Here is a 15,616-nt window from a genome sequence, read left to right as displayed (position 1 = left end):
AAAGAAATGGATTAAAATTCTTTTGAAGAAATGAAACATTGTAGATACACTTGGAGCCTTCCTTATCCCAGTCCCCAAAGATAACCAAAGTCCCTACCTGTGTTTAAAGGTAACATGTTCTGGGGACATCCCTGGTGGTGCAATAGTTAAGAATCTACCTGCCAATGCAGGGGACATGGATTCGATCCCTGATTCGGGAAGATCCCACATGCTGCGGAGCAGCTAAGCCCATGCGCCACAACTACTGAGCCTGTGCTCTAGCACCCGCGAGCCACAACTATTGAGCCCATGTGCCTCAACTACTGAAGCCCGTGACCTAGATCCCGGGCTCTGCAACAAGAGAAGCCACCGCAATGAGAAGCCCGTGCACCGCAACGAAGAATAGCCCCTGCTCGCTGCGACTAGAGAAAGCCCACGTGCAGCAACGAAGACCCAACACGACCAAAAAATTTTTTTGAAAAAAGGTAACATATTCTACCCATGTTTTAAATTTCATTGCACTGTGTATGATCACAGACAATACACTGCTCTGTCAGGGAGGCTTCTGATATTTACATAAAATAGTGCCATAATGTATGTGCGTAATGTATACAACTTATTTTTACTCAACATGTGCTTTTAAGATCCATTCACCTTTTTACAAGTAGATGTAGTTCCTTTGCCTTAACATAGTGTAAGAATGTTTTTAAATTTCCTTATCCAGTGCCCTATTGATAGGCAGTTAGTTTGTTTCCTTCTTTTCTTCCTAATAATATCGATGCTGGAGTGATTATCCTTGAGCCCATGTATAAGGGTTACTCTCAGGTATTTACCTGAAAGTGGGATCGTTGGGTCATAGGGTTATATGGTCATAGGGCAGACACATCTCCGACTTTACTAGGTATTGCCAAATCTCCAAGGTGAGAGTGCCAACGCCCTCACCCAGAATGTATGAGAGTTCCTGTTTATTCCACCTCCTCCGCAACATTTGGTCTTGTTAGATAACTCTCCCCAATCTGGTGTTTATGAAATGGCCTGTCAGTTGTTTTAATTTGCATATCCCTGATCATTAGTGAAGCTGAGCATGTTTTCATAGATGTGTTGGCCTTTAGAGTTTCTTGTGTGAATGCATGGTGATGTCTGATTGCTTCTACTTCCTCTACAAAATAAAAGGCAAGGTCCCCAGCTGAGGTGGTGGGGATTGGAGATTTGAGGGGAGAGGAGGTGAAGAGTGTGAGTTATCTTCCTTTGGGTTACTCAAAAGCAGATCCTAAGAAAAGGATCCCAGAGCATGTGGTTTATACGGAAGGTGATCCCAGGACACACAGGCAGAGGAGCGAGCAGGGAAGGGAAGGAAGCCAGTACGGGGTGCATAGTTAAGCCCATTGCCACAGTGGGCAACTAAAGGTCAATCCCAGTGGGGAATCCTGGGATCCACCCATGAGGAGAGGGAGCTGGGGTATCTATTCACCAACTTGGGTAGTTTTTGCTTGAAGGTTGCTCCTGGTTGGGGATTCCTTAGGTCCCCAGCACTTAGATGGACTGCAGGGATGAGGAGAGATCTCTGCCCACCAGAGAAAGCCCTCAGGCAAAGATATGCAGATGATGGCAATTAGAAGTTGGGTCAGCACTGGTATGGTCAGGGCCCAGGGGTCACGGGTGGGACCCTCACAGCATCTGCTGTGGTCAGAGAATGAATTTACCAGCAACAGGCTTCTGAGCAGTGCCATAAAGCGCTAATGGTGGTGGTTTAAAGGAAGCCAGAGAGCATGATAAGTGCTCAAAGAACCGTGGTGATCATCAGCTCTCTGGCTTACAGATGAGGAACTGAAGGACCCAGAGGAAGAGAGACTTTTCCAAACTCACAAAGTACTCTTACATGTCCAGGTGGCAGGTTGAGTTCCCTTGGGGCCTTGCACAGAAGAAAACAATGATTTTAAAACAGTTTTTATTTTATGGAAGTAAAACACAATTATTGGAGAAAATTCAGAAAAGATAGCCAGAAGGAAAATTAAGAATCACACCTGGGCTTCCCTGATGGCGCAGTGGTTGAGAGTCCGCCTGCCGATGCAGGGGACACGGGTTCGTGCCCCGGTCCGGCGAGATCCCACATGCCGCGGAGCAGCTGGGCCCGTGAGCCATGGCCGCTGAGCCTGCGCGTCCGGAGCCTGTGCTCCGCAACGGGAGAGGGCACAACAGTGAGAGGCCTGCGTACCGCAAAAAAAAAAAAAAGAAGAAGAAGAAGAATCTCACCTATAACCCTGAGACAAATACTGTCAACCATCTGGTTTGTATCTTTCTAGTCTTTTTTTCTAGATATATTCGTATCATATCCATATACTAGTTTTTTTTCAACAAAATTTCAGTCACATTAATCATGCAGAATATACTGTCCTGTAACATGATTTTTTCATGTTACAGTGTATCATGTATATCTTCCAATACCACTGAATATTCTTCTACATCAGTGTTAAGTGCTCCCCAATATTCCACTGTTAAACATTTAACTTGTTTGTATTTTTTCATTAGTATAAACACCACTGCAATAAATTTCCCAGAAACTAACTCTGAGCATGATCATGCTTATTTCCTAGGAATAAATTCCTAGGAATGGAAGAAAATGGGTAAGCACTTTTAAGGCTGTTACTATATATTGTCAATTTGATAAACTTTGCTAACTTTGGAAACTGTACCCAACTGCTCAGGTCAAAATTCTTGAGTTGTTCTGCATATACTAATTTTGTACTTTGTGGTAGAATTTCTGTAGGGTCCCTGGAAATGGGTTTGCTGAATAAAATGGTATACTTATTTGCCATTTTATTTATTTATTTTAAAATTATTTATTTATTTTTGTCTGTGTTGGGTCTTTGTTTCTGTGCGCGGGCTTTCTCTAGTTGTGGCAAGTGGGAGCTACTCTTCGTTGCCATGCGTGGGCTTCTCAATGCGGTGGCTTCTCTTGTTGCAGAGCACAGGCTCTAGGTTTGCGGGCTTCAGCAGTTGTGGCGCACAGGCTTAGTTGCTCTGCAGCGTGTGGGATCTTCCCAGACCAGGGCTCGAACCCGTGTCCCCTGTATTGGCAGGTGGATTCTTAACCACTGCACCACGAGGGAAGTCCCTTATTTGCCATTTTGATAGACACTGCTGAATTATCTTCTAAAAGTATTTACCGTAACCCACTTTGTTCTTATCCAAAAACATGCTATTTTTCTTTTTCTTTCTTTTTCTTTCTTTCTCTTCTTTGTTTTTTTACTATTAAATACTTCAACAGAGTTAAGTAGTTGTTTCTTCATATAGATCATGCATATTTTTAAAGTTTATTTTTAGGTATCTTTTGTTTTTTATTGCTGGCATGAATGCAATTTTTTAAATCTGCTATATTTTCTAATTGGTCATTGTTGGAAATCTAAGAAAACTATTGATTTTAGTATATTTATTTTTAAACTATCTGCCTTCACTGAAACTATTATTATTTCTACCAGGTTTTAAATTGATTTTCTTGGTTTTTTTCCAGGTAGAAAATTATATAATGTGCAAATATTGATCATTTTGCTTTTATTCCTAATATCTACACCTTTTATTTCATTCTCTTGCCTAGTGATGTTGGCAGCACCTCAGAAGAGAGTAATAACAGTCTCTTTTGTTTTTCTCATGGTTTAAGGGGAATGTTCCCAAATGTCTTCCCATTGATTGTGTGGCTAACAGTCATTTGACGTCAGTGTGAAATTTGGGGGGGTGGCGGGGGGAGGTTTCATGCTATGAAAATATCCTTCTATTCTTATTTTATGAAACATTGCTCTAAAGGATAGATGTTATCTTTTTAAATTGATTTTTGGGCATTTATTGAGGTTATTCTTTTTCTTTTTATATTAATAGTCTATCAAAGTTTGAATAATCATTGCTTAATCTCACATTTTTTCTCTTAACATACTCTTTGGTTTATGTGCTAATATCTTATTTAGTATTTTGCAGATGTATTCATAATTGGGTTTATAGTGTTCCATTTTGTGCTTTGTCTACTTTTTTATATTGAGTCCTGCATAATTTGTAAAAATAATTGAAATTTTAATTTCATTATGCACTGGAATTACTTAAATGGCAAGAGACTGCTATAGTATTTGAATGTTTGAGAGAATTCTACTTTGTCTGATGTTAGCACTGTGGCTCTGCTTTCTTGTTTGTTTGCATTCCCTAGAACATCTTTGCTTTTCCTCTTACTCATAATCTTTCTGAATCATTTTGTTTTACTTAAGTGTTTTGTAGACATCCTGGAGCTCTATTTTGTGCTTTAATTCAAGTAAGTTTTTTTTTAAAAATATGTTTATCCCATTTTCATTTATTGCCGTAATAATTTCTGTTGTTTAAAAGTTTTGTTAGGCTATTGCGTTTTTTTTTTGTTTGTTTGTTTTTTTGTGCGTTACGCGGGCCTCTCACTGCCGTGGCCTCTCCTGGCGCGGGGCACAGGCTCCGGACGCGCAGGCCCAGCGGCCATGGCTCACGGGCCCAGTCGCTCCGCAGCATGTGGGATCCTCCCAGATGGGGGAACGAACCTGCGTCCCCTGCATCAGCAGGCGGACTCCCAACCACTGCGCCACCAGGGAAGCCCTAGGCTATTGTGTTTTTAGTTGCTGTGATTCATGGCAGTATTATTTGCTTTGCGTCTTTTGCTGTATTGCTTATAATTTAAAAAGTAATTTAATGACTATATAGATTCTATGCTTTAGATCTATTAATAATTGAATAACAATTAATCCTAGATTCTCCAATTCATCAATTTTAGAAGTAAGACCTGGTCCTTCATCTCTCTATATAAATGAGTAAGAAAATATACATTTTTACTTCCTTTTGTCCTCTCTGTCAATCTCAACTCCAAATCTAAACCACCAGATTTACTTATCTGTGTATCCTGAATTTTTGTCCCAGTGTATTATAATGAAATTATTATTAATCTTGTATTATGTGCCTTTCTCTGCCAAGGAATTGAATACCTTCATTCTGTTTTATAACTATATTAGTCATGGTTACTGAGTCTTAATTCCATGTTTAGGATTTGGATAGATTTGGGGCTCACTGCAACCCTTCCATAATACAACTTTCATATCCAAAAATATTTATTTATTCGACTAGTTCCTGAGGAAGACTTATAGTGATCTCCTCTGCAAACTCTCCAGCGTTTAACCACATCTTGTCTGTTTGCTTAACAGGAGACTGGCATCTTGGCTGAGCTTAGAATTCTAGGACCATGTTCTTTTTATGCCTTCAAACCTTTTTTTTGTCTTCTGGCAGTGAATTGAATGGCAGAAAAGTCAAGGTTCTGTTTCTTCTCCGTGGATATTTACATAAATTTTAATTTAGATGTAAAATGAAATAATTGTATCAGAATTTGCCTTGTCATTGTCTTTCACTTTTTCCTTTCTTTGGTGGACTGCTTCAGGCTTCAGTTTGAAGTTCTCTTTCATATTAGGAAAGATTTCTTCTTTTATGTTCCAAATGTTTTTTTGGATACAGTTTGTTCTGGTCTCTTCTTTAGGATTACCAGTTATCCTATATGTGACCTCTGTTGTCTTCTCTATGTGGGTTTTCTCATTCTCTTGTCCTTTGCCTCTATATTTTGTATTATTTTCCTCATATCTACGCTCAATCTTGCTGATTTGGGTTCCTTCAATGATGAGGCTGTTTTTCATTGCTTCTTAAACTATTTTTTAAAATGTTGCAATAGCATTGTTCATTTCCTTAATATTTTTTCTTAGTATTGCCCATCCTTTTGTTAACCTGATCTGTTGTTCTAGGACCTCATTTTTAATCTTTTTTTATTTTGACCCGTTGATTTTTTCCCGTTCTGTTGAAAGTAGATTTGCCCCAAATTTTCATGCTTTATGGGTTCAATTTTCAGAAACATACTCTTCACATCTCTATGCTGCTGTGTTTGTTTCATTATTTTTGTGACGAAGCTTTTGCTTATGTCTCCTTTTTTCATGTTTGACTAGGATTCTAGTTAGGATTTTTATTTGTTTCAGACTAACATGGTCAGATTTTCCTTGGTGATTCCCCACACCTCACACACCATCCCTATGTATTTGAGTAGCTTGGGAATCACCTTACAAGAACCATCTAAGGGTCTATATATTTGGATGCATTTAGAGAAAAATTAAGAAGGATACAAAACCAACAGAATATATTGGTTATTTCAAGGTAGGAGTGGAGGGAGAGAGAGACTATTAATTTTTTTCTTTAAAAATCTCTTTTTAAAAAATGGGCAAACATTCTGAAAAGCAAATAAAATTTGCTTGTAAAAAGATGCTTGACTTTGCTGATATCCATTGAAATGCAATTAAAACACTGAAACATCATCTCTTGCACATCAGATTGGAAAAACTATTAAAGTTTTATAATATGTAACATGGTAAAAATATGGGGAAAGATGCACTATTACAAGAAATTTTTTTTAAAAGGGAACTTGAAGACTTCATCATGTAACTTAAAATACTATTTCAGGCATTTAAAACCCAGACTGAAATGGGGCTGTGGAGAGAGTGGGTGAATTTAGTCTTAATGTATTTTGTTTTCAATGAAGAGATAATTCATATACTCTTAAGAACACTATGAACAAATTCAAGATCAGACTTAATTTTGCATTAAGATTGCCGTCAGTTTTTCTAGACTGTGATGTTTCACCTAAAATGCTGATATCTCTCCACTGCTTTATCAAATACCATACATCAACATCATGAAATAGATACAGAGCCTAGGGGGCTGCAAGTTTCTGTCAGGGTGACCTTGTAGCCCAGGTCGATGGCTCTTGCCCTCAAACTATCCTGCAGAAACTATAGAAACAGGAGGAAACTTGGATTTGAGGAATTAACAAAGAACTGTTGGGGAATTCCCTGGCGGTCCAGCAGGAAGGACTCCACGCTTCCACTGCAGTGGGCAAAGGTTCATCCCTGGTCACCCCGGCCCAAAAAATAAATAAATAAAACAAAACTGTTAGAAATCCTTGGGGAGTTTGAAGGCTGCTTTGAGCTGGAGTGTGTGTGTCTGTGTGTGGTGTTTCAGTGTATGTTTATGGTGTGTGTGTATGTATGTGTGTGAGGTGTGGTGTGTGATGTGCATGAGATATAGTATGTGTGGCGTATATGTGTGTGTTGTGTTTGTGGTGTGTGTGTGTGCATACTCATGTATGTTGAAGTGTAGGAGATAAGGCAAGTAAAGGCAATGGTTGGAAGATAGTTTAGAGCAGTGATTCTCAATCCTGGATGCAAATTAAATATTATCTGAGGAAACTTCTAAAAATATTCACACCAGATAACAATGATATGTAAGAGAATGTGCTTGTTCTTAGGAGACTCATGTTGAAGTCTTAGAGATGAAAAGTTACGATGTCTGGAACTTACTTTCAAATGGTTCAGCAAAACAAAACAAAACACCCTGCACTCCCATGAGGGAGGGAGGGAGAGAGAGAGAGAAAGAGAGAGGAAGCAGATGTGGCAACATTTGGTGAATCCAGGTGGAGATCACACTGGTGTTCATTATACTATTTTTTTCAACTGTTTTATAGGTTTGAATTTTTTTTTTTCTAAAATACAATGTTGAGAAAGACAATACTCATCTCAGGCTACATCTGATTTTATCAGTCTGTGGTGAGGTGGCATTTTTAAGAACCAGGATTAAAACCCATTGGCTTGAAGGAAAGCTTTTTAAAAGTTTTGCTCTAGCTATTCCTCCTGAAATGCCCTGATACCATCTTTGAGCGTCACTTCACCACAGAAATTGGAAGCAACAGCCCAGACCTCCAGTATCAGTAGAGTAAACGCGGGACAGCTAGGTGCTCTGCTGGCCATCATGGGATCATGACTCACAGGCTAAAAATAACTAGACACCCAAGGAGTACGTCTCTTATGGAAGAAAGACAAGAAACTATATGCATCCCATCTGACACAGAATTATTGAGACAGATGGATCCAGAATTTAAAATAAGCATTATAAAAAGACTTAAGGAAATAAGGGAAGATGTAAAGAGTGTGAAGAAAAATTAAGAAATTGTTTAAAAGAACCAATATTAAGCATGAAAAATAGAACAGTTGAAGTAAAGGATACAAGAGATGGCATGGATCAAGCAACAGTTGACAGAATCTCAGGGAGATGTTGATAATTCATTATTTGTCATTGGACATTGTATCATATTCCACTAGCATCTTGCTAGATACTCGTGGGCTTTTTCAATCTGGGAATTGATGTCCTCTCTTTGGGGAGAATCGTTATTGTTTTGTTACTGACATGCAGTAATATTGTGATTTATAATAGCAAATATATATTCAGTCTTCGACCCCTTTCATGGCGCAGAGCTGCTAAAACCCTTCACATTTCCTGTGATAAGAGTGTTTTGCTATGTTAATGAGGTCACTTTTGGAAAGCCCTTATGTAACCTAAGGATGGGGGCTGACTGCCAGGGGAAACAACCGTGTCATTAGAGGGTTACAACTTTCAGTACCTCACTCTCCATCCCCCACCCTAACCTCCGGAGCAGGGGAGAGGGGCTGGAGGTTGAATCAAACCCCAATGGCAGATGATAATGAAGACTCCAAAAAAACCCCAAAGGGCCTGGTTCAGAGAGCTTCCAGATTGGTGAACACCTGGAGATGTGGGAGAGTGTCTCTCCTGGAGAGAGCATGGAAGCTCGTGCCCTTTCTCCATACCTTGCCCTGTGCAGCTTTTCCATCTGGTGGTTCCTGAGTTCTATCTTTTTATAATAAACCGGCAATCTAGTAAGTAAATTGTTTCTCTGGGTTCTATGAGCCACTCCAGCAAATTAATGAAACCTGAGGAGTGGGTGATTGGAATCTCTGATTTATAGCCAGTGGGCTGGAAGCATAGATGACAAACTGGACTTGTGATTGGCCTGGGTCGGGGGATGTGTCTTACAGGATTGAACCTTAACCTGTGGAGTCTGGTATATAGTGTCCAAATTGAGTTGAATTGTTGGACACCCAGCTGGTGTCTGAGAATTGCTTTTTGGTGTGGGGACCTCTGCCCACAATAGAATTGCTACCAGAACCTGTTTATGTACTTCCCTATATTCCTCCAGAACTCTTATTTGGACAGTTTCTTATCTTTTTTGCCAATTTCCTATATCTTTGTCTTTTTTATCTACTTTCTGGGAAATTTCCTCATCTGTGTCTTCCCATCCTGCTATTGACTTAAAATTTTTTTCTCCAAAAATTTTTTTTCTCCTATCTTCTTTTTTTTAAATAAGTTTATTTATGGCTGCATTGGGTCTTCGTTGCTGTGCACGGGTTGCGGCAAGCAGGGGCTACTCTTTGTTGCGGTGTGCAGGCTTCTCATTGCAGTGGCTTCTCTTGTTGCGGAGCACGGGCTCTAGGCATGCGGGCTCAGTAGTTGTGGCTCGCGGGCTCTAGAGCGCAGGCTCAGTGTTGTGGTGCTCGGGCTTAGCTGCTCCGCGGCATGTGGGATCTTCCTGGACCAGGGCTCGAACCCGTGTCCCCTGCATTGGCAGGCGGATTCCCAACCACTGAGCCACCAGGGAAGGCCCTCTCCTATCTTATTTTTAACTTTAAGAGCACTTTTTTGTTCTCAGAAACTTTCTTTTCTCAAAAATAGAACCCTGTTCCTGTTTCATGGTTGCAATACTTTATACCTCTGAGGAAGTTAATACTTTTTAAAAGGAGGTCTTCTTCCTGAATCATATCTGTTTCTTGAAACCCCCTTGTATTGGTTTTTATTGCTTCTGTAACAAATGAACACAAATTTATTGTCTTACCATTTTGTAGGAAAAAAGTTGAATACGTATTTCACCGGGCTAAAATCATGGTGTCTGCAGGACTGTGTTCCTTTCTGGAGGCTCCAGGGGAGAATCTGTTTTCTCGCCTTTTCCAGCTTTTAGAGGCCACCCACATTGCTTCCTCGTGGCCCCCTTCTTCATCTGCAAAGTCAGGAACTCACATCTCTCTCACTCTTTTCTAGTTGTCACATCTCTCTCTGACCATCACCAGGAAATGTTCTCAGCTTTTAAGGATGCATGGGATTAGGTTGGATTCATCCGGATAATCCAGGATAATCTCATCTCAAAGTCGGTTGATTAGTAACCTTACTTTCATTTGCAGCCTTTAACCTGCCACGTAACATATTTCTAGGTTCTGAGGATTAGGGCATGGACATTTTTCAGGGGTCATTATCTTGCCTGCCATAACCCCCTCTTTTTTAAAAATCTGGTCTCTGATTTTCACATTAGTGGTTTTCTCCGATGTCTGGTAGTCCTTAGTTATCTGAACATATTTAATACTAAGGGACTAAGAAAAGTATTGGAAGCTCTGAAACATGAATAGAGCTTGTCGACTGTGAGTTTCACTGTGGGTGATTTCACTGGCCATATCTGTGGGCAACTCCAATGTTAGCATCTGAGGGTCTTTCCTGTTGCACTGCTCAGATTCCCCAGAGAAAACTTTCGCAATCACCTGGCCTTCACAGTTCACCAAGATGAGTAGGGGAAGAGGCTTGGGGATTTCAAGATCCAGGGTGTGTATGTTTATTCAATTCTTTTGTTCCCTTCAGTGATGCTTGGTGTCCCTTGTACAGAAACTAGACATTCAGTCCTCTGCCTGGGTGTGAAGAATCAGGGAGGGAATGGGTGAGCGGTGCCCAACAGTCTCTTCAACAGACTTTCAACCAATCATCCAGCTTTTAGTCAAATATTCCCCTCTACATCCAGAGATACCTGATAACAATTGCTGATTATTTTGGCGAGATCGGAGGGGTTTAGTATAAATTTATTTACCCCTGCTGTCTTAGAACTCAGCTTTCTTAGTTCTCAGCTAAATATGTCTCATTGTTCCATCTTCCAAAATTTTGATGTTGCTTTTTCTCCTATTGGTCCTTATTAATCTATGCTTTACTTGTTGTTGCTAAATCCCCTTATTGTGGCTTTAATAGAAATTCTAAAGGGAGCAGAGCTCAATGCTTGGGTTCAATTCATCATCTTTAGCTGGAAGTTGGTACATTGTTCTATATTTGTTGTACCCCCTGGGCAACGTGGAGATGGGGAAGTGCCCTGGCCCACTGTGGGTACCCCTTCTGACTCCCATTTTTTTCCCTTTTGGGGAGTGGATCAACCAGTTTGAAGAGATGTCAAGCTAAAGGAAAAAATCATAACCATAGGCTTTCTGTATTGAAGACCACTAGTGTTTCCACCCCAACCTGTATCTGTTGATGATGTCGGTCTATATTTGTGAAAACAGCTTCAAGACAGTTAGCCCCCTCCTCCCCGATTCTGCCTTTGCCTGGATAACATCCGTGGGGTGTGTGTGTGTGTGTGTGTGTGTACATGTGTACACTTTCCTCCTTTAGAACGTTGTACCCTCAGCAGTATTAGGACCCTGGATCAGAGAGATGTGATAGGAGCTTTGGGCTTATTGGGCCCCATTACCATAGCCTCAGAATGGTGTCTGTGTAGGGCAGTGGGTCTCTGATTTTCTCATGGCTCACCCATGTCTTTCTCTTCATGCCTCCAACTCGGAGACAGTGCCATAACTTAGCACTTAGTTTTACAGCCATAGGACTATCTAATACCATATATGGCTTAAATGCAGGGCAGCCCAGAACATAGCGCATACCTCCATCCATTTGCCAATTTAGCACAGCCTCCAGGTTCTTAGCCAACTTAAATATTAAAAAAAAATTAGTGCATAACTGAAACAGATATTTACTTATACATTTTTTTGGAATAATTACCCACACATTTAAAATTATATTATAAAAATAATTTAATTTACTGCTTTGTTTCCACTCATATTTTAAGAAGCAGTTTTGTTCAAGCTCTTCACCGGCATCTTGGACATCGGTGTTCTTGTCATCTGTAGGGCCATTTTTTAAAAATCATCCAACAGTTTTCCACACCACCTTATCTTTATTTCCATTTAAGGCATTTGAGATACATTAATATTTGAATCTATATGTTTGCTATCACAGAAACTTTTATCCCAAACCATAATAACACATTATGTCAGGACAGGCTTTGGGTTGTTTAATTTGTCCTGGAGGTGTTTGTGCATGATTTCCACAGACAACCACTTCCTGTATTGATTTTCAAGTGAGCTTTAAGAGGCTTGTTTACAAAGACATCTGACACTTGCAATTGTGAGATGATACCTCCAGCAATAATTACTAAATCTGTGTCAAATTTCTTTGCCTTCCTTATTTACTGATTCTGTCAGGTGCCATGTCTAATCATCCCAAACCAGCATTGATTGAGGTCATTTCAGGTTGATGTTTCTCCCCCAAACAGGATTTTTGTTCAAAATAAAGAAATTGAGAGTGTATTCCCATAATATGAAAGATTTTGTAAGGACTAAAATTTAGGGCAATTCTTTTCTGAGAGTTTATTTTTAGAAATACATAATATTTAGAGTAAATTCCATCCTAAATTGATTTTATTGTTAAATACCAGTTCTCTTTCATCATGATCTTCTTATTTCTGGTCCTATACTTTAATCCAACAATCATCAGGAGTTAAGTACGTTGTTTTTATTTTTTTATTATTTTTAAAAATTTTATTTATTTATTTTTGGCTGCGTTAGGTCTTCGTTGCTACATGAGGGCTTTCTCTAGTTGTGTCGAGTGGGGGCTACTTTTTGTTGTGGTGTGTGGGTCTCTCATTGCGGTGGCTTCTCTTGTGGAGCATGGGCTCTAGGTGCGTGGACTTCAGTAGTTGTGGCACATGGGCTCAGTAGTTGTGGCTCATGGGCTCTAGAGCACAGGCTCAGTAATTGTGGCACATGGGCTTAGTTGCTCTGCGGCCTGTGGGATCTTCCTGGACCAGGGATTGAACCCATGTCCCCTGTATTAGCAGGTGGATTCTTAACCACTGCACCACCAGGGAAGTCCCAGTACAGTTGTTCTTAAACATCGTTTACACAGTGATGACTCTCTGTTTTATATCTTCTGACATTTCCCTTGATCTTCAACTTATATATTCACCTGGCAACTCAAAACCTCCAATTAATGTCTAATAGGCACCTCAAACGTAAACTGTCCAAAGGAGAGTACAGAAGTATTGACTGATCTCCTCACCACCCCCCCACCCCAGAACCTATTTCTCCTTCACTCTTCCTTATTTCAGTTAATGACTCCATCATGCATTTTTCTGCTCAGGTTCAAACACCTAAAAGTTATTCTTTTTTTTTTTTTTTTTTTTTTGGAGGTACGCGGGCCTCTCACTGTTGTGGCCTCTCCCGTTGCGGAGCACAGGCTCTGGATGCGCAGGCTCAGCGGCCATGGCTCACGGGCCCAGCCGCTCCGCGGCATGTGGGATCTTTCCGGACCGGGGCACGAACCCGTGTCCCCTGCATCGGCAGGCGGACTCTCAACCACTGCGCCACCAGCAAAGCCCCTAAAAGTTATTCTTGATTCTCTTCTTTCCCTCATCACCCCTGCACCCAGTTCATCCTCAAGTTGTATTAACTCTTCCTTCAAAATTCACCATGAATCTGATCACTTCTAACTTCGCCCACTACCCTCACCCTTGTGCCAGATACTAATCGCTCTCTTTCTCTCTTGAACTATTGTAAAAAGCATTGAAACTGGTCTCCCTTGACCCCATACAGCCTACTCTTTACACAGCAGCCAGGAGGATCCTTTTAAAAACATAAATCTTTTGTTCACATCCCTCGTGTGGATTCTCTTTACATGTCGAATAAAATCCAAAGTCCTCAAGTGGCCTGTGACAGTGCCCCTCAATCCTTAAGAGGCAGAACAATCATCGGGGGATTTGTTACAATACAAATTCTGATTCTATAAGTCTGGAGCAGGGCCTGAGACTTTGCATTAATCTTCCAGGTGATGCTGATGCTGCTGGCCTACCGATGGCACTTAGAATAACAGTAGCCTTTAAAACTATTTGCAATCTGTCCCTTGCCTTTCTGATTTCATTCCTACCACTCTCCTTCTCCCTCAAAACATACCAGCTGTTCTATTTTCTTTAAAAAAAATATCCAGTTCCCTAATGAAATTCTCCATCTTTCCTTTTATCTGAAATGTTGTATCTGATTACTCCAAAACCTGGAGCTGTTGTGAAACCATTCATTTGTCTGTTGTTTCTGCTGGTTTTATTCATGTCGTGTCATCACCTCCTGTGCCTCGTTATTTTTGATTGTGTGCTGGACACTACATATAAAAACTTGTAGAAATAATTTGAGGCCCAGGAGGATGTAATTTTCCTCCAGAGAGGATTTGCGTTTAATTCTAGCAAGTGCCTATGGACACTAGCAAGGGAGAACTGCCTTAATCCAAAGTTAGGCTTTTGTCCCTGTGGGAGGGGATGGTCATCTTCCAGCTTACTCTTAACTTTAGGGTGTAGACTTTCAAGGTGAAAACCCAAAACCTGTGGTGATTACCACTCTCCCCCAATCTTGATGGGCCCTGACATTTATTTTTGCCCTCTTTGAGGATGTTGAATGTGCCACTTCTCTTCTCAGAACTTTTATAGAATTGGTGAATGACCTTTTGAGGGAAAGTGTTCCCAGCTGCCAAACTTACATTCACTGGTTTCCTCCTCCTCCTGGAGCTTGTCTTGGTAATTTTTCCCTGCTCTTTTAACTCTCAAATGCCTTCATATAGGTGTTATTTTTACATTTTAATCATTTTTTCCCCTGATTGTATTTAATGGAATCGTTGTATAGATTGTCCTCTGTATCTTTCTTGTATTACTTCTAGGTGGAGGCATTTAAAATCAAAAGTTAATAACAAGACATATTTGTTCTTGGATTCTTCTGAAGCTACCTCCTTTGGGGTCACACAGGTCTCATATTTCAGGGACAATGTGGGAGGATTCTGGTTTTAACAAATGGAGCTGGTGAGAAAAACATAGAAGATAATATTCCATGCATCACCCCACCATATCTATCTTTGTTTTATTTATTTATTTATTTTTAATTAATTAATTAATTTATTTTTGGCTGTGTTGGATCTTTGTTGCTGTGCGTGGGCTTTCTCTAGTTGCGGTGAGCCAGGCTACTCTTTGTTTCAGTGGCAGTCTTCTCATTGTGGTGGCTTCTCTTGTTGCGGAGCACGGGCTCTAGGCATGTGGGCTTCAGTAGTTGTGGCGCACGGGCTTAGTTGCCCCGTGGCATGTGGGATATTCCCAGACCAGGGCTTGAACCCATGTCTCCTGCATTGGCAGGCAGATTCTTAACCACTGCACCACCGGGGAAGTCCCTATCTTTGTTTTAATGTCCTCTCATCTCTCCATTAAAAGACTAGCATCTTTGGATCAGAAATACCTATTACTATGTTTCTGTTCTCCCCTTCATAGCTAAAGTTCCTAAAAAAAGTTGAGTGTTCTCATTGCCTGCCTCTACGTCTCCACCTCTCCTCATGGATTGTTCCTGGTATGACAAGATATAGATATAGGATACCAAGTTTGTTTCAGCGGTATCCACTGGTCCTAGGATTCAAGTCCAAGTCTCTCTCGAGCTCCAAAGCTCGAGGTGTGTGTATACTTCTAAGCACACCTAACCCCTCTTATATCACTCTCTTTTTACAGGTTCAGTCCTGCTTCATTTTCTCTGACAAGCACCCTAAGTTTCCTTTTGAACTCAGCATCCTGCCTTGAACTCTCTCCTGGTTGACAGCC

This window comes from Stenella coeruleoalba (assembly GCF_951394435.1).
Source record: "Stenella coeruleoalba genome assembly, chromosome: 15".
Classification (NCBI taxonomy): domain Eukaryota; kingdom Metazoa; phylum Chordata; class Mammalia; order Artiodactyla; family Delphinidae; genus Stenella; species Stenella coeruleoalba.
This window is presented reverse-complemented; position numbering follows the sequence as displayed.